At 42.5% G+C, this 12098-nt stretch overlaps 1 protein-coding gene across 1 annotated transcript in view; it reads left to right on the plus strand.

The window, feature by feature from the left end:
- Positions 1-12098, plus strand: part of Clbn (Nuclear export mediator factor NEMF homolog Clbn) — a 908728-nt gene that overhangs the window by 498994 nt on the left and 397636 nt on the right. The gene's annotated exons all lie outside the window — the stretch shown is intronic.

Consider the following 12098-nt stretch of genomic DNA (forward strand, 5'->3'; position numbering starts at 1 on the left):
CACACCACCTCAACCACGAACCCCATATCTGCCACTACTATCATCAAACACATCAACAAACCTTCAAACTACTCACTCCATCTCTTCTCGACATCGCCACTTACTTGTTATACCTCCCCAATTTAGCGCCCTTCACTGAAGTTCCCATTGCTCCCTTGTCTTACGCAATTTATTTACCTCCTTCCAGAACATCTTTTTATTCTCCCAAAAATTTTAAATGATACTTCTCACCCCAAGTCTCATTTGCCCTTCGTTTTTCGACTCTCTAGCACCTTTCCTCTCTTGACCTGTCTCTTTCTTTCCCACTCATATTTGCCTTTTTTCCCTGCAAAAATCGTCCAAATGCCTCTCTCTTCTCTTTCACTAATCATCTTACTTCTTCATCCCACCACCACTACTCTTTCAAATCAACCCACCTCCTATGCTTCTCATGCAAGCAAGCATCTTTTGCGCAATCCATCACTGATTACCCCAAATACTCCCATCCACCCTCCACTCCCCTTTACTTCATTGTTCTTACCTTTTTTTCCAATCTGTACTCAGTCTCTCCTGTACTGTCTCACAACAAGTCCTCCTTCCCAAGCTCACTTACTCTCACCACCCTCTTCACCCATACATTCACTCATGCTTTCTGACAACCCATACAAAATCTTATCTTTAGCCTCCACAAGCTATATATAAATATAAGAAATATATATAATAAATAAATATATATATAATTATTCTTTTGCTTTGTCCGCTGTCTCCCGCGTTTGCAAAGGGACGCAAGGAAACAGACGAAAGAAATGGCCCCAACCCACTCCCCCATACACATGTACATACATACAGTCCACACACGCAAATATACATACCTACACAGCTTTCCATGGTTTACCCCAGACGCTGTCATATGTCTGATTCAATCACTGACAGCACGTCAACTTTCCGGTAATACATCATCGCTCAATTCACTCTATTACCTGACCTCCTTTACACCCTCCTGCATGTACAGGAGCCCCGATCACACAAAATCTTTTTTCACTCCATCTTTCCACCTCCAATTTGGTTTCCTACTTCTCCTCGTATCCCCGTCCACCACCGACACATATACCCGCTTGGTCAATCATCTCACTCATTCTCTCCATGTGCCCAAACCATTTCAAAACATAAACACCCTCTTCTGCTCTCATCAAACACGCTCTTTTGATTTCCACACATCTCTCTTCCCTTACGTTACTTACTCGATCAAACCACCTCACACCACACATTGTCCTCAAACATCTCATTTCCAGCACATCCATCCTCCTGCGCACAACTCTATCCATAGCCCACGCCTCGCAACCATACAACATTGTTGGAACCACTATTCCTTCAAACATACCCATTTTTGCTTTCCGAGATAATGTTCTCGACTTCCACACATTCTTCAAGGCTCCCAGAATTTTCGCCCCCTCCCCCACCCTATGATCCACTTCCGCTTCCATGGTTCCATCCGCTGCCAGATCCACTCCCAGATATCTAAAACACTTCACTTCCTCCAGTTTTTCTCCATTCAAACTCACCTCCCAATTGACTTGACCCTCAACCCTACTGTACCTAATAACCTTGCTCTTATTCACATTTACTCTTAACTTTCTTCTTCCACACACTTTACCAAACTCAGTCACCAGCTTCTGCAGTTTCTCACATGAATCAGCCACCAGCGCTGTATCATCCAGCGAACAACACTGAACTCACTTCCCAAGCTCTCTTATCCCCAACAGAATCTTCATACTTGCCCCTCTTTCAAAACTCTTGCATTCACACTCCTAACAACCCCATCCATAAACAAATTAAACAACCATGGAACACACACACCCCTGCCGCAAACACTACATTCACTGAGAAACCAATCACTTTCCTCTCTTCCTACACGTACACATGCCTTAACATCCTTGATAAAAACTTTTCACATGCTGCTAACAACTTTCCTCCCACAAAACACCATAATATTCTTAATTACCTTCCATAGAGCATCTCTATCACTCAATACATATGCCTTCTCCATATCCATAATAGCACATAACAAATCCATTTGCTTTCTAAAGTTCTTCTAACATACGATACTTCAAAGCAAAACACCTGATCCACAACCATCCTCTACCACATTCTGAACCACACGCTCTCCCCAATCTGCTGCTCTGTACATTGCCTCACCCATCTCAAACAATACCCTCCCATATAATTACCAGGAATACTCAACAAAACTATACCCTCTGTAATTTGGAGCACTCACTCTTAATTTATTCCCTTGCCTTTGTACAATGGCACAATGCATGCATCTCCGCCAGTCCTCGACAAACCTCACCATGAGTCATACATACATTAATAACCTTACCAACCAGTTTAATAATACAGTCACCACCCTTTTCTAATAAATTCCACTGCTATACCATCCACACCCACCCCAAAAACCCCCTGTGATATATATATATAGATATACAGCGCTGGTGCTGATTCGTGTGAAAACTGCAGAAGCTCATTCCCTCAACCTCTGACATATATACCTCTCCGTCAATGTTTCCTCACCCTTCTCTCCATATTGACCAAACCATTATCATACATCCTCTTCTTATCTCATCAACCACGACCTTTTATTACCACCCATCTCTCTTAACCATTCAGTTACTTACTCGATAAAACCACCTTACACCAACATATTATCCTCAAACATCTCATTTCCAGCACATCCATCTTCCTGCGCACAACTCTATCCATAGCCCACGCCTCGCAACCATACAACATTGTTGGAACCACTATTCCTTCAAACATACCCATTTTTGCTTTCCGAGATAATGTTCTCGACTTCCACACATTCTTCAAGGCTCCCAGGATTTTCGCCCCCTCCCCCACCCTATGATCCACTTCCGCTTCCATGGTTCCATCCGCTGCCAGATCCACTCCCAGATATCTAAAACACTTTACTTTGTCCAGTTTTTCTCCATTCAAACTTACCTCCCAATTGACTTGACCCTCAACCCTACTGTACCTAATAACCTTGCCCTTATTCACATTTACTCTTAACTTTCTTCTTTCACACACTTTACCAAACTCAGTCACCAGCTTCTGCAGTTTCTCACATGAATCAGCCACCAGCGCTGTATCATCAGCGAACAACAACTGACTCACTTCCCAAGCTCTCTTATCCCCAACAGACTTCATACTTGCCCCTCTTTCCAAAACTCTTGCATTCACCTCCCTAACAACCCCATCCATAAACAAATTAAACAACCATGGAGACATCACACACCCCTGCCGCAAACCTACATTCACTGAGAACCAATCACTTTCCTCTCTTCCTACACGTACACATGCCTTACATCCTTGATAAAAACTTTTCACTGCTGCTAACAACTTTCCTCCCACACCATATATTCTTAATACCTTCCATAGAGCATCTCTATCAACTCTATCATATGCCTTCTCCAGATCCATAAATGCTACATACAAATCCATTTGCTTTTCTAAGTATTTCTCACATACATTCTTCAAAGCAAACACCTGATCCACACATCCTCTACCACTTCTGAAACCACACTGCTCTTCCCCAATCTGATGCTCTGTACATGCCTTCACCCTCTCAATCAATACCCTCCCATATAATTTACCAGGAATACTCAACAAACTTATACCTCTGTAATTTGAGCACTCACTCTTATTCCCTTTGCCTTTGTACAATGGCACTATGCATGCATTCCGCCAATCCTCAGGCACCTCACCATGAGTCATACATACATTAAATAACCTTACCAACCAGTTAATAATACAGTCACCCCCTTTTCTAATAAATTCCACTGCAATACCATCCAAACCTGCTGCTATATATATATAGATATACAGCGCTGGTGGCTGATTCGTGTGAGAAACTGCAGAAGCTCATTCCCTCAACCTCTGACATATATATCCTCTCCGTCAATGTTTCCTCACTCATTCTCTCCATTTGACCAAACCATTTCAATACATCCTCTTCTTATCTCTCAACCACACTCTTTTTATTACCACACATCTCTCTTATCCATTCATTACTTACTCGATCAAACCACCTTACACCACATATTATCCTCAAGCATCTCATTTCCAACACATCCACCCACCTCTGCACAACCTTATCTATAGCCTACACCTTGCAACCATATAACATTGTTGGAACCACTATTCCTTCAAACATACCCATTTTTGCTCTCCGAGATAACATTCTTCCACATGTTCTTGAACGCTCCCATAACATTCACCCCCTCTCCCACCCTGTCAATCACTTCCGATTCCATAGTTCCATTTGCTGCCAAATCCACTCCCAGATATCTAAAATACATTACTTCCTCTAAACCGACATTCAGTGGGAACCAATCACTTTCCTGTCTTCCTACATGTACACATGCCATACATCCTCGGTAAAAACTTTTCACTGCTTCTAGGAACTTACCTCCCACAACATATACTCTTAATACCTCCATTCAAACTTACCTCCCAGTTGATTTGTCCCTCAACCCTACGGAACCTAATAACCTTACTCTTATTTGCATTTACTCTCAGCTTTCTTCTTTTACACACTTTACCAAACTCAGTCACCAGCTTCTAAAGTTTCTCACCTAAATCAGCCACCAGCATTGTATCATCAGTGAACAACAACTGAATCACTTCCTAAGCCCTTTCATCCATAACAGACTGCATACTTGACCCTCTCTCCTACATATCAACCCCATCCATAAACAAATTATACAACTATGGATACATCACACACCCCTGCGGCAAACCAACATTCACTGGGAACCAATCATTTTCCTCTCTTCCTACTCATACACATGCCCTACATCCTTGATAAAGACTTTTCCCTGCTTCTAGCAACTTACCACCCACATACTCCCATATATTCATAATACCTTCCACATAGCATCTCTATCAACTCCATCATATGCCTTCTCCAGATCCATAAATGCTACATACAAATCCATTTGCTTTTCTAAGTATTTCTCACATATATTCTTCAAAGCAAACACCTGATCCACACCTCCTCTACCACTTCTGAAACCACACTGTCTTCCCCAATCTGATGTTCTGTACATGCCTTCACCCTCTCAATCAATACCCTCCCATATAATTCCCCAGGTATGCTCAAAAACTTATACCTCTGTAATATGAGCACTCACCTTTAACCCCTTTCCCTTTGTACAGTGGCACTATGCATGAATTCTGCCAATCCTCAGGCACCTCACCAAGAGTCTTACACACATCAAATATCCTTAACAACCAGTCAACAATACAGTCACCCCCTTTTTTAATAAATTCCAATGCAATACCATCCAAACCCGCTGCCTTGCCACCTTTCATCTTCCTCAAAGCTTTTACTACCTCTTCTCTGTTTACCAAATCATTCTCCCTAACCCTTTCACTTCACACACCACCTCGACCAAAACACCCTATATCAGGCACTCTATCATCTAACACATTCAACAAACCTTCAAAATACTCACTCCATCTCCTTCTCACATCACCACTACTTGTTATCACCTCCCCATTAGCCCCCTTCACCAATGTTCCCATCTGTTCGCACTTTATTTACCTCTTTCCAAAACACCTTTTTATTTATTTATTTTTTTTATTTTTTTTCACACTATTCGCCATTTCCCACGATAGCGAGGTAGCGTTAAGAACAGAGGACTGGGCCTTTGAGGGAATATCCTCACCTGGCCCCCTTCTCTGTTCCTTCTTTTGAAAAAAAAACAAAAAAAAACGAGGGGAGGATTTCCAGCCCCCCGCTCCCTTCCCTTTTAGTCACCTTCTACGACACGCAGGGTATACGTGGGAAGTATTCTTTCTCCCCTATCCCCAGGGATATTTATATATTTATACATTTATATATTTATATTTATTTTGCTTTGTCGTTGTCTCCTGCATTTGCGAGGAAGCAAACATCCAAACATCTTTTTATTCTCCCTAAAATTCAATGATACTCTCACCCCAACTCTCATTTGCCCTCTTTTTCACCTCTTGCACCTTTCTCTTGACCTCCTGCCTCTTTTATACATCTCCCAGTCATTTGCACTATTTCCCTACAAAAATCGTCCAAATGCCTCTCTTCTCTTTCACTAATAATCTTACTTCTTCATCCCACCACTCACTATCCTTTCTAATCTGCCCACCTCCCATGCTTCTCATGCCACAAGCGTCTTTTGCGCAAGCCATCACTACTTCCCTAAATACATCCCATTCCTCCCCCACTCCCCTTACGTCCTTTGCTCTCACCATTTTCCATTTTGCACTCAGTCTGTCCTAGTACTTCATCACACAAGTCTCCTTCCCAAGCTCACTTACTCTCACCACTCTCTTCACCCCAACATTCTCTTTTCTTTTCTAAAAGCCTCTACAAATCTTCACCTTCGCCTCCACAAGATAATGATCAGACATCACTCCAATTGCACCTCTCGGCACATTAACATCCAAAAGTCTCTCTTTCACATGCCTATCAATTAACATGTAAGCCAATAATGCTCTCTGGCCATCTATCCTACTTACAGACATATACTTATGAATATATCTTTTTCAACCAGGTATTACCAATCACCAGTCCTATTTCAGCACACAAATCTACAAGCTCTTCACCATTTACATTTACAAAACTGAACATCCCACGCAAACCAATTATTCCTTCAACTGCCACATTACTCACCTTTGCATTCAGATTACTCATCACTGTAACCCGGTCTTGTCATCAAAATTACTATCACACTCACTCAGCTGCTCACAAAACACTTGCCTCTCATAATCTTTCTTCTCATGCCCAATTGCATAGGCACCAATATTCACCCATCTCTCTCCATCCACTTTCAGTTTTACCCATATCAATCTAGAGTTTACTTTCTTACACTCTATCACATACTCCCACCACTCTTGTTTCAAGAGTAGTGCTATTCTTTCCCTTTCTCTTGTCCTCTCCCCAACCCCTGACTTTACTGCCAAAACATTCCTAAACCACTCTTCCCCTTTACCCTTGAGCTTCATTTCACTCAGAGCCAAAACATCCAGGTTCCTTTCCTCAAACATACTACCTATCTCTCCTTTTATCTCATCTTGGTCATATCCACAAACATTTAGACACCCCAAACTGAGCCTTCGAGGAGGATGAGCACTCCCGTGACTCATTCTCTTTCCTGTTTTAGAAAGTTAAAAAAATACAAGGAGGGGAGGGTTTCTAGCCCCCTGCTCCCATCCCCTTTAGTCACCTTTTATGACATGTGAGGAATGCATGGGAAGTATTCTTTCTCCCCTATCTCCTACTTTAATACGTATACTTATGTATATATCTCTCTTTTTACACAACGTATTCCCAATCACTAGTCCTTTTCAGCACACAAATCTACAAGCTCTTCACCATTTACATTTAAAAGAGTGAACACTCCATGTACACCAATTATATCCTCAACTCCCACATTACTCACCTTTGCATTCAAATCACCCATCACTATAACCCAGTCTTGTGCATCAAAGCTGCTAACACATTCACTTAGTTGCTCCCAAAACACTTACCTCTCATGATATTTCTTCTCATGACTAGGTGCATAGGCACCAATAATCACTCATCTCTCCCCAACCATTTTCAGTTTTACCCATATCAATCTAGAGTTTACTTTCCTACACTATCACATACTCCAAAACTCTTGCTTGAGGAGTAGTGCTACTCTTTCCTTTCCTCTTGTCCTCTCACCAACTGCTGACTTTACTCCCAAGACATTCCTAAACCACTCTTCCCCTTTACCCTTGAGCACCGTTTCAATCAGAGCTAAAACATCCAGGTTCCTTTCCTCAAACATAGTACCTATCTTTCATTTTTTCTCATCTTGGTTACATCCACACACATTTAGACACTTCAATCTGAGCCTTCGAGGATGCTGCGCACTCCCCGTGTGACTCCTTCTTCTGTTTCCCCGTTTAGAAAGTTAAAATACAAGGAGGGGAGGGTTTCTAGCCCCTCACTCCCATCCCCTTTATTCGCCTTCTATGACACGCGGGGAATGAATGGCAAGTATTTTTTCTCCCCTATCCCTAGGGATAAAGTATATGTAATATTCTATTCCACTGTACTTTGTCGCTGTCCCCATGTTAGCGAGGTAGCGCAAGGAAACAGACAAAAGAATGACCCAACCCACCTACATACACATGTTTATTAATACATGTCCACACACATATAGGGACCTGTACATTTCAACGTATACATATATATAAATATACAGACATATACATATATACACATATACATAATTCAAACTTGCTGCCTTTATTCAATCCTGTTGCCACCCCGCCACACATGAAATGACAACCCCCTCCCCCCTCATGTGCATGTGGTAGTGCTAGGAATAGATAACAAAGGCCACATTCATTCACACTCAGTCTCTAGCTGTTATGTATAATGCACCGAAACCACAGCTCCCTTACCATATCCAGGCCCTGCAAAACTTTCCATGGTTTACCTCAGACGCTTCACATGCCCTGGTTCAATCCATTGACAGCAAGTCAACCCGGTTTACCACATCGTCCCAATTCACTCTATTCCTTGCACTCCTTTCACCCTCCTGCATGTTCAGGCCCCGATTGCTTAAAATCTTTTTTACCCCATCTTTTCACCTCCAATTTGGTGTCCCACTTCTCCTCGTTCCCTCCACCTCTGACACATATATCCTCTTTGTCAATCTTTCCTCATTCATTCTCTCCATACGACCCAACCATTTCAAAACACCCTCTTCTGCTCTCTCAACCACACTTTTTATTACCACACATCTCTCCTACCCTTTCATTACTTATTCGATCAAACCACCTCACACCACATATTGTCCTCAAACATCTCATATCCAACACATCCACCCTCTTCCACACTACTCTATCTATAGCCCATGCCTCATAACCATAATACATTGTTGGAACCACTACTCCTTCAAAGATACCCATTTTTGCTTTCCGAGATAATGTTCTCACCTTCCACACATTTTTCAACACTCCCAGAGCTTTCACCCCCTTCCCCACCCCCTGACTCACTTCCACTTCCATGGTTCCATCCGCTGCCAAATCCACTCCCAGATATCTAAAACACTTCACTTCCTCCAGTTTTTCTCCATTCAAACTTACCTTCCAACTGACTCAACCCTACTGTACCTAATAACCTTGCTCTTATTCACGTTTACTCTCAGCTTTTTCTTTCACACACTTTACCAAACTCAGTCAACAGCTTCTGCAGTTTCTGACGAGAATCAGCCATCAGCGCTGTATCATCCGCAAACAACAACTGAATCACTTCCTAAGCCCTCTCATCCACAACAGACTGCATACTTGCCCCTCTCTCCAAAACGCTTGCATTCACCTCCCTAACAACCCCATCCATATACAAATTAAACAACCATGGAGACACTACACACCCCTGCTGCAAACCGATAATCACTGGGAACCAATCACTTTCCTCTCTTCCTACTCATACACATGCCCTACATCCTCGATAAAAACTTTTCACTGCTTCTAACAACTTGCCTCCCACACCATATATTTTTAATACCTTCCACAGAGTATCTCTATCAACTCTATCATGTGCCTTCTCCAGATCCATAAAAACTACTTACAAATCCATCTGCTTTTCTAAGTATTTCTCACAAACATTCTTCAAAGCAAACACCTGATCCACAAATCCTCTACCACTTCTGAAACCACACTGCTCTTCCCCAATCTGATGCTCTGTACATGCCTTCACCCTCTCTATCAATACCCTCCCATATAATTTACCAGGAATACTCAACAAACTTATACCTCCATAATTTGAGCACTCACCTTTATATAAAACCCTTGGCTTTTGTACATTTGCACTATGCATGCATTCCACCAATCCTCAGGCACCTCACCATAAGTCATTTTATTTATATATTTATTTTGCTTTGTCGCTGTCTCCCGCGTCTGCGAGGTAGCGCAAGGAAACAGACGAAAGAAATGGCCCAACCTGCCCACATACACATGTATATACATACACGTCCACACACGCAAATATACATACCTATACATCTCAATATACACATACATATACACACACAGACACATACATATATATTCATGCACACAATTCACACTGTCTGCCTTTATTCATTCCCATTGCCACCTCGCCACACATGGAATACCATCCCCCTCCCCCCTCATGTGTGCGAGGTAGCGCTAGGAAAAGACAACATAGGCCCCATTCGTTCACACTCAGTCTCTAGCTATCATGCAATAATGCCCGAAACCACAGCTCCCTTTCCACATCCAGGCCCCACATAACTTTCCATGGTTTACCCCAGACGTTTCACATGCCCTGATTCAATCCACTGACAGCACGTCAACCCCGGTATACCACATTGATCCAATTCACTTTATTCTTTGCCCGCCTTTCACCCTCCTGCATGTTCAGGCCCCGATCACTCAAAATCTTTTTCACTCCATCTTTCCACCTCCAATTTGGTCTCCCACTTCTCCTCGTTCCCTCCACCTCCAACACATATATTCTCTTGGTCAATCTTTCCTCACTCATTCTCTCCATGTGCCCAAACCATTTCAAAACACTCTCTTCTGCTCTCTCAACCACGCTCTTTTTATTTCCACACATCTCTCTTACCCTTACATTACTTACTTGATCAAACCACTTCACACCACACATTGTCCTCAAACATCTCATTTCCAGCACATCCACCCTCCTGCGCACAACTCTATCCATAGCCCACGCCTCGCAACCATACAACATTGTTGGAACCACTATTCCTTCAAACATACCCATTTTTGCTTTCCGAGATAATGTTCTCGACTTCTGCACATTCTTCAAGGCTCCCAGGATTTTCACCCCCTCCCCCACCCTATGATTCACTTCCGCTTCCATGGTTCCATCCGCTGCCAGATCCACTCCCAGATATCTAAAACACTTTACTTTGTCCAGTTTTTCTCCATTCAAACTTACCTCCCAATTGACTTGACCCTCAACCCTACTGTACCTAATAACCTTGCTCTTATTCACATTTACTCTTAACTTTCTTCTTTCACACACTTTACCAAACTCAGTCACCAGCTTCTGCAGTTTCTCACGTGAATCAGCCACCAGCGCTGTATCATCAGCGAACAACAACTGACTCACTTCCCAAGCTCTCTCATCCACAACAGACCTCATACTTGCCCCTCTTTCCAAAACTCTTGCATTCACCACCCTAACAACCCCATCCATAAACAAATTAAACAACCATGGAGACATCACGCACCCCTGTCGCAAACCTACATTCACTGAGAACCAATCAGTTTCCTCTCTTCCTACACGCACACATGCCTTACATCCTCGAAAAAACTTTTCACTGCTTCTAACAACTTGCCTCCCACACCATATATTCTTAATACCTTCAACAGAGCATCTCTATCAACTCTATCATATGCCTTCTCCAGATTCATAAATGCTACATACAAATCCATTTGCTTTTCTAAGTATTTCTCACATACATTCTTCAAAGCAAACACCTGATCCACACATCCTCTACCACTTCTGAAACCACATTGCTCTTCCCCAATCTGATGCTCTGTACATGCCTTCACCCTCTCAATCAATGCCCTCCCATATAATTTACCAGGAATACTCAACAAACTTATACCTCTGTAATTTGAGCACTCATTCTTATCCCGTTTGCCTTTGTACAATGGCACTATGCATGCATTCCGCCAATCCTCAGGCACCTCACCATGAGTCATACATACATTAAATAACCTTACCAACCAGTCAAAAAATACAGTCACCCCCTTTTTTAATAGATTCCACTGCAATACCATCCAAACCTGCTGCCTTCCCGGCTTTCATCTTCTGCAAAGCTTTTACTACCTCTTCTCTGTTTACCAAATCATTTTCCCTAACCCTCTCACTTTGCACACCACCTCGACCAAAACACCCTATATCTGCCACTCTATCATCAAACACATTCAACAAACCTTCAAAATACTCACTCCATCTCCTTCTCACATCACCACTACTTGTTATCACCTCCCCATTTGCCCCCTTCACTGAAGTTCCCATTTGCTCCCTTGTCTTACGCACTTTAATTACC

The sequence above is a fragment of the Panulirus ornatus genome, chromosome 1, assembly GCF_036320965.1.
Source record: "Panulirus ornatus isolate Po-2019 chromosome 1, ASM3632096v1, whole genome shotgun sequence".
Taxonomy (NCBI): Eukaryota; Metazoa; Arthropoda; class Malacostraca; order Decapoda; family Palinuridae; genus Panulirus; species Panulirus ornatus.